The sequence below is a fragment of the Pterocles gutturalis genome, unplaced genomic scaffold (assembly GCF_000699245.1).
Source record: "Pterocles gutturalis isolate BGI_N339 unplaced genomic scaffold, ASM69924v1 scaffold35779, whole genome shotgun sequence".
Lineage (NCBI taxonomy): Eukaryota > Metazoa > Chordata > Aves > Pterocliformes > Pteroclidae > Pterocles > Pterocles gutturalis.
Window position 1 is genome coordinate 9,570 of NW_010137040.1, and position 10,576 is coordinate 20,145.

Here is a 10,576-nt window from a genome sequence, read left to right on the forward strand (position 1 = left end):
CCTCCCCTCTCCTCTCCTCTCCCTTCCTTCCCCAGGCAGCTGCCCTTTTCTCCTTGCTTTTTCATCTTCCCTGCACTCTCCTTTTATGTCTCCCTGCTCCTCCCTCCCTGCGGTTGATGGCCTCTAAATGTTGGACTTGGCTCAGACCCAGATCTCCTCTGCTCAGCTCAGCCACAGATGATTGGTGATGGGGTCATCCCTCCTCTTCTCCTCCTCCAGAGCCAGAGCTCAGAGGCCTCTTTGTCCCTGCCTCTGGTGGCAGGTCCTGCAGTGGTGCCCTCTGGGGCAGGGCTGGGTGCGGTCCAGGTGTTTGCGTGCGCTCTCCCACAGCCAAGGTGGGATCACAGTTCACAACAAGCAATCCAGCCTTGGTGCATTCTTGTGGGGCATTTTTGAAAGAGTTTGTTTAAATCGGTGTCACCTTTGTGCTTGTACAGGCAAGTCAAGGGGGAAGCAGCTCCTAAACACAGATTATCCAGGTTTCTGTTTGCAGGGCTGAGGATTTGTTCCATTGGCCTTTAAGAAAGTTCAGGTTAGGTCAAGCTTTCCCTTACAGAATGCACTTGTCACAGAAATTAGCCTAAAACAGTGACCTGAGACTTTAAAAATCATTTATGTTTCTGGGAATAACAATCTTTATCCAACTCCAAATGTCAGTCAGCCCGATGACCTTGATTTTTGTAGCTCAGCTACAAGGAAGAAAGCACATGTATTGCAAGGAGCCTCGAATTTCCAGCCTTTGGGGCAGCAGTAATGCAAGCACAATTACGGAGATACTCCAACTATTTCCTAAAGCAGCACAGCTACATGCTCCTGGCATCATTGCCGTCGGAGATCAATAAAGCTCACTCTTACGACAGTTAGTTCTAGCTAAAAAGAAGCAATAAACCCATCACAGTTTGATCTGTGATCTCAGTGTGATCAGAGAAAAGCTCCTAATGGAGCAATTGCTGCAACAGTGATGGAGAACTCAGACTACAAAGTGATGCACCTGCAAAGACTGTGCAGTGAGCTCGGGTATGCGGCCAGGGCCTCGAAATGCCCCTTGCCCAAAAAGGCACCTAAATGCTCATTATCTGAGTGCAGAGATCCCCTCACTAGAGCCTCTACAGCGTGATGCTGCGTGTCCCTTGTGAAAGCATCGTGACTCGGGGTTCATCTCAAGTATCTGTAAGGAAACCTACCCAGCATGGGAAACAACCGGGGGCATTACTAGCCCCCACACAACTGCAGAATTGTGATTTGTTTTGGATTACAGAGGCACGGTGGGGTAGTTCACATGACAGGAGAGCTGCCACAGATGGACATAGGCATTTTAGGAAAGGCAGCCTGGAAAGGGTGATGAGTGGTTGTGCTTTATGCAGAGGAGTGTCCAGAGCTTTGCCATGGGAGCCAGTCAAGTGCTTCTGGGGAAGAAGAAGGTGGCAAAGCAACACGGGCAGTGTTGTGCTAGGCACTCACTACAGACTAGCTGATCAAGGAGAACAAGTCAGTGGAACCATCTCACACAGTTACAGGCCTTAGGACTCGCAGGTGTGCTTCAGCTGGAAGGGCTATATGATTGGGCACAATCCAGGCAATTTCCGGAGTCTGATGAAGACAATTTCTTGACACAGGCAATCGATGAGAAAACTAGGGAAGATGCTCTGGGTTTGCTGTTCAGAAACAAAGAATTGATCCAGGACATGATGGTCAAGGGTAAGTTTGCCTGCAGCAACCATGAGACTGGAATATTAAATCCTGCAAGAAGTCAACAGGACAAATAGCATTACTCCTCTTGCCTTCAGGAGGGCAGATTTCACCTCGCTCAGGGATCTGCTTGGGTGGTTCTGGAGAGCAAAGGGGCCCGGGAGAGCTGGTGGTTCTTCAAGGGCAGCCTCCTCAAAGTGTGAGAGCAGTGCATGTCATTTATTAACTTGACTTCGGCAAAGCCTTTGACACCACCTCCCACAGTATCCTTGTAGCTAAATCAGTGAGATACTGACTGGATGATAAAGTAGGTGGAAGATTGTTCTGACCGTGGGGCTCAGAGTTGAGATCAGGAGTACAGAGTCCAGCTGGTGGCTGGTCGATAGTGACGTCCCTTAGGTATCTAGATGGGGCTGACAAAGTTTAGCATATTTATTAACAACCTGGATAATGGGACAGAGAGCACTCTTATCAAGTACAGCTTGGGAGAGCCAATGAGAGCTGAAGTATGTTTGCAGAGTAGTTTGGGAGTTCATTGGCTTCTACATACCTGCCACATTTCAAACAGCTCTACTGCGAGGTCTCAGGAGGCAGAGCTGTAACAGTCATGTACTCACTGGACTGGCCTGAGCAGGAGGTGGTTGGATGCTAAAAGGTGATCAAGGCGTTCCTCTCACACCAGTTTGCATGAGCCATGCACTCAGATGACAAGGAAACGTGGTCCCAAGAAAGAGACAGTGGACATTCCCTGGTCACCCCACTAGTAAAAGTATCTTACCCTCTCAGTTTCAATTCATTTTGGGCTCCAACTTTACAAACTCCATCTAAAAAATATCCACCCGGGTTCTTTCCTTTTTGCTTCTCTTGGCTAGAGCCAAAGGCTATTGGACTCCCATCACTCACCTCTGGGCTGTCAGAAGGATGGTTTATTGGAATTCAGGAAGTGGATTTTTCTTTTAATGAACATCGCCCTGAAAGGCCATCAGAGGAGAAACTCTCCAGCTGTTCTTCCTGGGGCTCAGCCTTGACATAAAGTGACAAAGCTGCAACCTGAGAAATGAACCAGCTTAAGGAAAAAAATAGTACATATGCAGACCTACCCCCTCCCCGCCCCCCAAATTTCCCCTCATTTACACCTTTCCAAAGGTCACTGTGTGAATGATCTTTTCCTCTACCCATTTCAGGCTGCAAACTAGACAGCTCCTCCACTTGTGGCTAGTAGCATGGACTGCCATTCCTGCAGAAGACTGGAGCAAGTGTTATAGCTTAGGTAATTTCATAAGAACAGTTTTCAAAGCAAGCAAAGAAACAATAGACAACTAATCTCTTTCTGAGTGAGAGAATGAGAAAAGGATAATTATCCTTCTGAAGAATGAAAGACATCCATTTGCATTTCTTTTCAATCAAGTAATATTTTGAGCGGTTTTCAAGTCAGGGAAAAAAACCTCCAAATCCATACATATTAATTTTAGCGAGCTGGAGCCCCGCTGTTCTGGGTGCACGTCTTTGACTGTGCACAGTCAATTAAGAGGCGAGCCAAGTGAAGTTACAGCAATTGCATGCAGACATCACCATTCTTTGACTGGAGAACCTGCAATACAAACAGAAAGACAGCTTTAAGAAAAAGCTTATTAGTATTGCAGAACGAAGCATCCAGAAGTAAGGTAATGCAAGAGTTGCCTGCACAATTTTAATTGAGCCTTTTTGTCTATATGTTCCATAAGTTCATCTTTAGTTATGATGTTGTGCTATTTTTCCTTTCTGAAGCACCCTCCCTCTATTCAGTGCACAGTATAGATGATGATCATTTACTAATCCTGTTTTAGTGATAGTATTTGGCCTCAAAGCCTATTTTGTCACCTGTTGTTCACACCCTGCCCATAAGGGTTGTTTTAGTTGGGCTTTTCCACAGTGGTCATTGGAGACTGTGTGGGTTTGGAGCAGGCAGTCTTTTGTACTCACAGCATCTCTCCAAGGTGCCACCAGTGGAGAAAATGGAAACATAAGTCCAAAGGACCTTCTGAGTGTTGGTACCTAATAGGAAGAGCCTAGAAGCTGTCACACACAGCTGTCCAGGACCCGTGCCCAGCTCCAGGCTGTGGCTGCAAGCAGCTGCTGCAGAATTCCCCGCAGGATCACAGGTTTGGCACCCCGGACATGAAGGTCACAGATTAGTGCCTGCTTATGGAAACTGCTGTTTTAGTAATTACCCAGCATCACCTACTCAATCCTTCACAGAGGTGTGGTGAAAACCTTTCAATGGCCAAAGAAACACTCTTCCTTCTTTCCCTCTGCTTCAATACTGGAGCCAGACAGGAAGCAGTAATCACACAATATGACTATTCCCTTGAGCTTTCAGAAATTTTTCATCCAAATCCCAGCAGGATGTCAGATTTCCCCCTAGCACTGCAAGATGGATCCAAACCTCAGCAATATTTCATTCCTGAGGAGCAAAGCCTCTTGCAACAGCACAAATGGGCAGACTGCAGCCTGCTGCTCTTGGTTCCTGGCTGTCCATCTCCCAGGCTACAGCAGGGCTGGGTCTGGTGGAGACCCCAGAAACCTTTCCTTGTCAGTGGCCTCTTCTGAGAAAACATGGTCTCATAGCCAGTCCCAGAAATTTTATGGTATCTCCTCCACCTCCTTTTTCCAGCCCACTGTCTATCTTTAGCTTGTTTTGCCTTTGCTTGGGCAGGTTCTCCTTCCGACTGTTTCGGTGATGGAAGGGGCAAAGGGAGAGTGGAAGAGACCAGCTTCTCACTTGTCATTTACCTTTGCCAGCCTCCAGCAGCCGGCAATAACCACGATCTGCTCCATTCAGGCATCTCTGGGGAATTTTAGCTGAAAAACTGAGAACTCCATCAAGCACACGCAAAATGGGTTTTCAAGTGCTTGGAACATGGCCAAGTTTGAGCACAGTTTTAGCAAGCTGGTGCAATGTGTCTTCCTAACAGAAAGCTACCTCCTGCCAAATTTTGCATGTAATGCTTCAGAGCATTAAACTGAGAAAGGAAAAAATCACCAGAAATTTTTCTAACAGGTTAGGAGAAGGTCAGATAAACAATGGATTTCTAAGAATGATGTCAGCCATTAGAAAGGAATTAAAAAAATTTTGGCTGAATGTTCCCAAACAAGTTAAGCCTGAGGCACAACCCCAACTCAGGAAATTTTAGTCTCAGCCAGTTCATTGTGGCTTTCTTGGCCTTCAGATGGGATCTTATACATTGGAAGTACTTCTACAGCCTTAAGATGGAGGGTGCTAACTGCTTGTTCATAATAAAGCAGTCAGCAGAACCGAAATAGCCAAGTCTTTCATAGTTACTGTTACTATGAATTACTGCCAGCCTTCCCACATTGCAAAGAAATCTGTTCTTCAGGATTTTCTTCTTTAGATTTCCTGTGGTTTCCTACACTTTTGCTGATATCAGTCGCAGCAGATCACCTATCCTCAAAGTGAGTCTTAGCCGGACTTTGCTTCTTTCGCCCATCCCATCCCAATCTTCATACACGTTCCTTGCTCCCTTGCTCTTAAAGAGCAACAACTCTGAACTTGATGCGGAAAGTGAGGCAGGTCTTGGGCCTCATTTTTCACCCCAGAAAGACAACTTTGAGCTGGTACTGTAAGATGTTGAGGAGCCAGGCTCTGGTGACTGCTGCAAACAGCCTGGCAGTGTGAGCTGTGCAGTTGCTGCAGGCATCAGCATCCAGATGAATAAAGCAGTCGCAGAGATGAAGTTTGCTTTCTGAAACAAGTTACCCCCAGACAAGCCTCGGATACTAAAGGCAAACTGAAATAAGAGTAGAACGGCTTTATCTTGACTTGATACTTCATGTAGCTTGAGATGATATTGAACTGATCTTGCACATACGTGTAACACTGCCCAGTAAGGGTTTCACCAGTTCAGCAAATGACCAGTCCGTGGTAGTTATGGGCCCTAACCCCGGTATCCTTGACATGCTGACCAGGGTTAAAGCAGAAATCAAAACAAGCTGGCTTGGTTTCTATCCCAAATTCAAGTTCAGATTTTCCCACAGGCCTTAATTCCTTGGGCTAAAACATTCCCACTGCTACTTTAACCTGAGTTAGCCAAACAGCTCAGCACGTGCAATTTCTGACCCCAGCACGGAGAGATTATGGAACAAATGCTGTTTCGCATGGGTTGCGGTACCAGCACTTGTCTAAAATGCCTCCTGAAGATACTGTTAAACCTCTGTGATATGGCCAAGCTCTGGGAAGACGCCTGCTCGTTTGGAAAATGACTGGCAGCAGTTGCCCTGACTCACCCTCGCCTGTGAACCTGTCAGAAAAATACAGCTTATGGCCTCGATGCCATAGGCTGTTGATTTGTCTCAGCTGCTGCTTTTGGTTTCTTGTTCTTTAAGCTTCTCAAGAGCTGTGAAGATGTTGCTTTTCTTTTCATTCTTGGTTTACTACTGATGCTATGGGGTTTTTCTTTACTGTAAAGGGAACATCCAGGGGGATTTTAGACAGAGGTACTGCTAAAATCCTGTTGGTTTTGGGGTTTGTTTTTATTTCCATAAAAGATGCATTTCAATCCATCCTGCTTTCCTGAAGTGTGAGATGAGTGACACAGCTCTAAAAATAATGAGGTGATTCAATCCGAGGTTTGAAAGCCAAAGAGACAAAAGCATCTTTGTTTACTTTCTGCCATTGAATTGCCCCGTGGGCTGGAGGCAAGCGCTCAGCTGGCTGCTAGCTCAGTTTCCTTGCTTGTGAAATGTGTTTAATGGGGCTGTTTATCCCGTTGTGATAAAGCATCTACAAATCTAAGTACAAAGTACCTTAATGAGGACTGATACTGTAATTATTACACAGCACAAAGGTGGGTTGACAAAGATCTCAGAATAGAGGTTAAAAAACATTTTTATGGTACTCAGGAGCAGGCAGAATAACCTCATGTGATGCTGTCTCCTTGTAGGTAAGTCAGGTTTCAGTGATAATTCTCTCTCTTTTCACTGTGAGCTCATTAGCCAGTTTCTGACGGCTCCTGAACGTTCCTGGCTTCCCAGGAAAGCATTCAGCGCTCCGTGTGCTTAGCTCATCTCAGAAAGAAGAGATGAAGAGAGGCATTACTTCTAGAGCATACTTGTGGTTCCAGTTTCCTTAGAGTCAATGAGGGTAGAAGCGACACTCCCTGTTCCCATCACCTTCCTCCTGGCTTGGTGGCTGAGGTTGCTCCAATGGTCGGAGTAAATTATTCTTGCTCTGGTAAAGCGGCACATGATCTACTTTATCCATTTCAGCACACGTTCAGAGTGACACCGCCGTGGTTATTTTGGTGCATGCTGTTAGCTCCTGCCTCGTTTAAGCTACACAGCCGTTTCCAACATTGTGAGCACGTGCTGTCACTCAGCTCAGGATCCCTGTTCTCCTCTTGTGCCGCCACATTTGCCCAGCTGTTTTGTGTAGTAGCGCAGTTTTTGTTAGCTGACCTGTCACTGTGTGATAAGGTGTGCAGATGTCAGTCTCTCAAACACAGCCTGTGTGTGTGTTTGCCTTAGGCTAGGCCTGGCAGATGCACCGGATCCTACAGAAGCAGCAGAGCCGTACCCAGTTTGGGGCCTGCTGTGCTGGTGTCTCAAGAGAGACAACAGCAGGCATCGGCTCCCCAGGACTTAAACTAAGGGTAAACTGCAAGGGAACTGAAATGCAGGACACCAAACGCAAGTGAACGCCTGAACGAACCCAGCCCTGTCACTTTTGCCACTCTGGGCTCAGACTGCTGATGCTACCCTTTGCAGCACTAGCAAAAATGCTGCAGCAGAAGTGACCCTGCAATTTTTTCCAGGTTTAAAGGACAATGAACACAAATTCAGTTCACCTGCATGAACTTTGATGTTTGCTATAGCTTGTCATTAACCTTACGTAGCACCAGGTACAGGCATTTGGTGCTGCATGTCTGGACATGCGGCTCCCAGGCAGCGGGAAGTATCTGCAGGTTGGACACATGCAGCAGGGACAGCACTGGGGACGTGGTTGCCACTGCCACAGCAAAAGCGACATGAGCCCAGCTGGCACCACACTGGGGGTCCCAACCAGAGAGTTTTCCATCCCTGCAATGGGCCGACAGCAGGCTGCCAACGGATCCTCCTCCAACCACTAAAACCCACGTGGCTTCCCTGGGCAACCTGCGAAAACCAAAAGACACTTCTTGCTTTGCTCCCTAACAAACAGGCACAAATCCCAACCACCTCAACACTTCTGTCTTACTCCCAGGCACCCAAGGAGCCTCAAGGGTCAGGGACTAATGATAAGAAAGAAGAAAAATGGCGACTGATAGAGAAATCCAAGGAGGGAAGGGAAGGAACAGAAAAGACAGCACGCTCTGGAGAGCAGCCTGCCACTGGCAAAGGCACATGTACTGGCAGGCCAGGCTGAACTGCAGAAGAAAATGTGACTGCTTCTCACTGGGTACAAATTGATGAGTGTTCCATCAAGCAATTCCTGAATTCTGCCCTTTGTTCAGCAGTCCATTAAGGCAGCAGCAGACGATGAACTGAAGAACTTACAGTGATTCTAATTAGGAAACTATAAATAACTTTAACAGCAAAAATAAAATGTGAATTTGTCCCAGCACTTTTTGCCCAAACTATTATTAATCTACTTAAAATGAAAATATTCAAACATATTATTTTGATGATCTAAAACCTCTGGTAATAATTTCTGAGAGCATAGTGTTCTTGTTTTTTGAGTAGAGTTTATTATTTTGACATTTTCATGAATAACGCAGTGTCAAGCTCTCATTAGCAATTTTTTCATGGTTTTATCTGCACTTTTTGTGTCAGTATAAACAATGGCTTGAATACAAGTCACAGCGTTTGTAAGTTTTTATCGGTATTGTGGAAACAGAAGATTGTGGTGTGCCACTATGACAGTGAAACAGGTTGTTTATGTTTGATTTCTGTGTGATGCTCCTAATGATAGTTTAGGCTGAATCTGAATGTGCACTTGAAATCAGGATGTGTATCTTATTTTTTTATGAATAGGAAACCCACAAATACCTGTTTTGGTTTAAAACATTGGCTCAGCCATGCTCGCAGTTTGATTAATAACAGTGTGAGCAGATGGAGTGAAACAGAAATCAGGAATGATGAAAATGCAGGCAAGATCTTACTACGGAGCGTCTAGCTAGTTGACTACCTTTGGTATTCCACCGCAAATGATCTGTAGGTTACTTTTGCCAACAGCAGTTGCTACAGTCTCATAGTAACTGGACATAAGAAGGGTATTTTTCTGTTTCCATTTTTGTATTTTCTACAGCTACATAATTGCAGTTTTGTGTTAACAAGAATTGCATCAACAAAAATACCAGTGCTCCTTTACCCAGGAGGTATCCATAAGTGGTGATCTTTCCATGGGAGGGAGGGAGGAAGCAGAGGCGGTGTCTGCAAGGAAAACTGAAAGGTTCAGTATTTTGCTCTGTCTTTGGAGCTGTCCTAAAGACAGAATGGATGCCTAAAGATGTGAGGCTGCCATGCTGCAGGTCATGACTGGGAGAGAAACCACACAGGTGGCATCAGGGCCTCCAGTGGACTGACCCTGCTCCCCTCCTCCCAATGGCGAAACACCGAGCTCCCGGATATAAACAACCTCCCCACCTGCAGAGAAACAGCAGCGTCCTAAACCTGCTGGTTCCCGTGTCCCATGGGGACGGCTGAGGAGCCTTGCGCTTGCAGGTCAGAGCAAGGCATCACTGAGTGCCAGCAGTGTGCGGGCTCTTGCTGAGCTAGCTGGGGAAAACTAATGTTTTGGTGGTAATGACACTTTAAAGAAATGTTGTGTTGCTTAAAAAACCCCCAAAACTTGGAAATTTTGAAAGCCACACTACATATGGAGATGATAAACCTTAGTCCTCCTATGTACTGAATACAGGCACCATGTATGTGAATTAGCGCCTTTCTGCAGCTCCCTGCTGGTTTGCATGACCTCAGGATAACACTTATTGATTCATATCTTAAGACAAATCCCTCATTACTTCATACTTGCTATTGCCTGTTCCAAGGTCCAAAGCTGTTTTGTTTGTCTTCACTGTGTTCTGAACTAAGGCCTGATATCTGGGATAGCCTTTGTACTCAGGATTAAAAATTCCAACACCTATTTCTAAATGTTACCTGTTTTCCTGTGCAAGTCACACATTTGATACTGAAGGGCACTTCCTGTGTTGACCCCTCTGTGGCAGATGGATCCCACGAGCCGAGTCCACCTGTGGAAACGAGCACACCGTGCTGCTCCTGGTGCCCGGAGGGAACAGCAGTAGGGACAAAAGCTGCCAGCCCTGGCCAAGCTGTCTTCTGTGGCCTCTGGCGTGAGGGTGAGAGCCGCTGCTGACCACGCTGCCTGCTCCTGGCCGGTTGCTCCAGGGAAGCAGTTTCAGACCCTCAGGCCAGCGGTGCCCCCTCAGAGTCACACGGCGCCAGAGTTTTCATCTGGGAGCACAGTGGGGATGGAAAGGCTGCAGGTCACCTGAGAAGTCAATGAACAACCAAATTTGCCCTTGAAAAGTGTTCGCAGTGCAAACGCAATGTGCAAACTTGTTAGCACCTCTGATTTGTTGCTGGGAGCTGATGAAAACAAGCATGAAGCCCTGAGCTTTGGGGCGCAGCCCAGGCTGGGGGCAGCAGACAGGCAGCGATGCTGCTGCCCACCTCTGTGCCCACCCCTGCCAGAAATGGGTGCTCTAAGAATCTTCCGTCTCAGTTGCTCCAACTCTGCCCTGCACATTACAAAGGGTGGTTTCTCATTAGCCTGCAAAATCAAGAGGTGCATGGCTGAAACCTCTCTGTATTTTTCCACGAGAGCCAGTGGAGCAGCCGCAGGGCTCAGCGACAGCAGGGTAACGGCTTTATGCCATCCTCAAACTGCTAT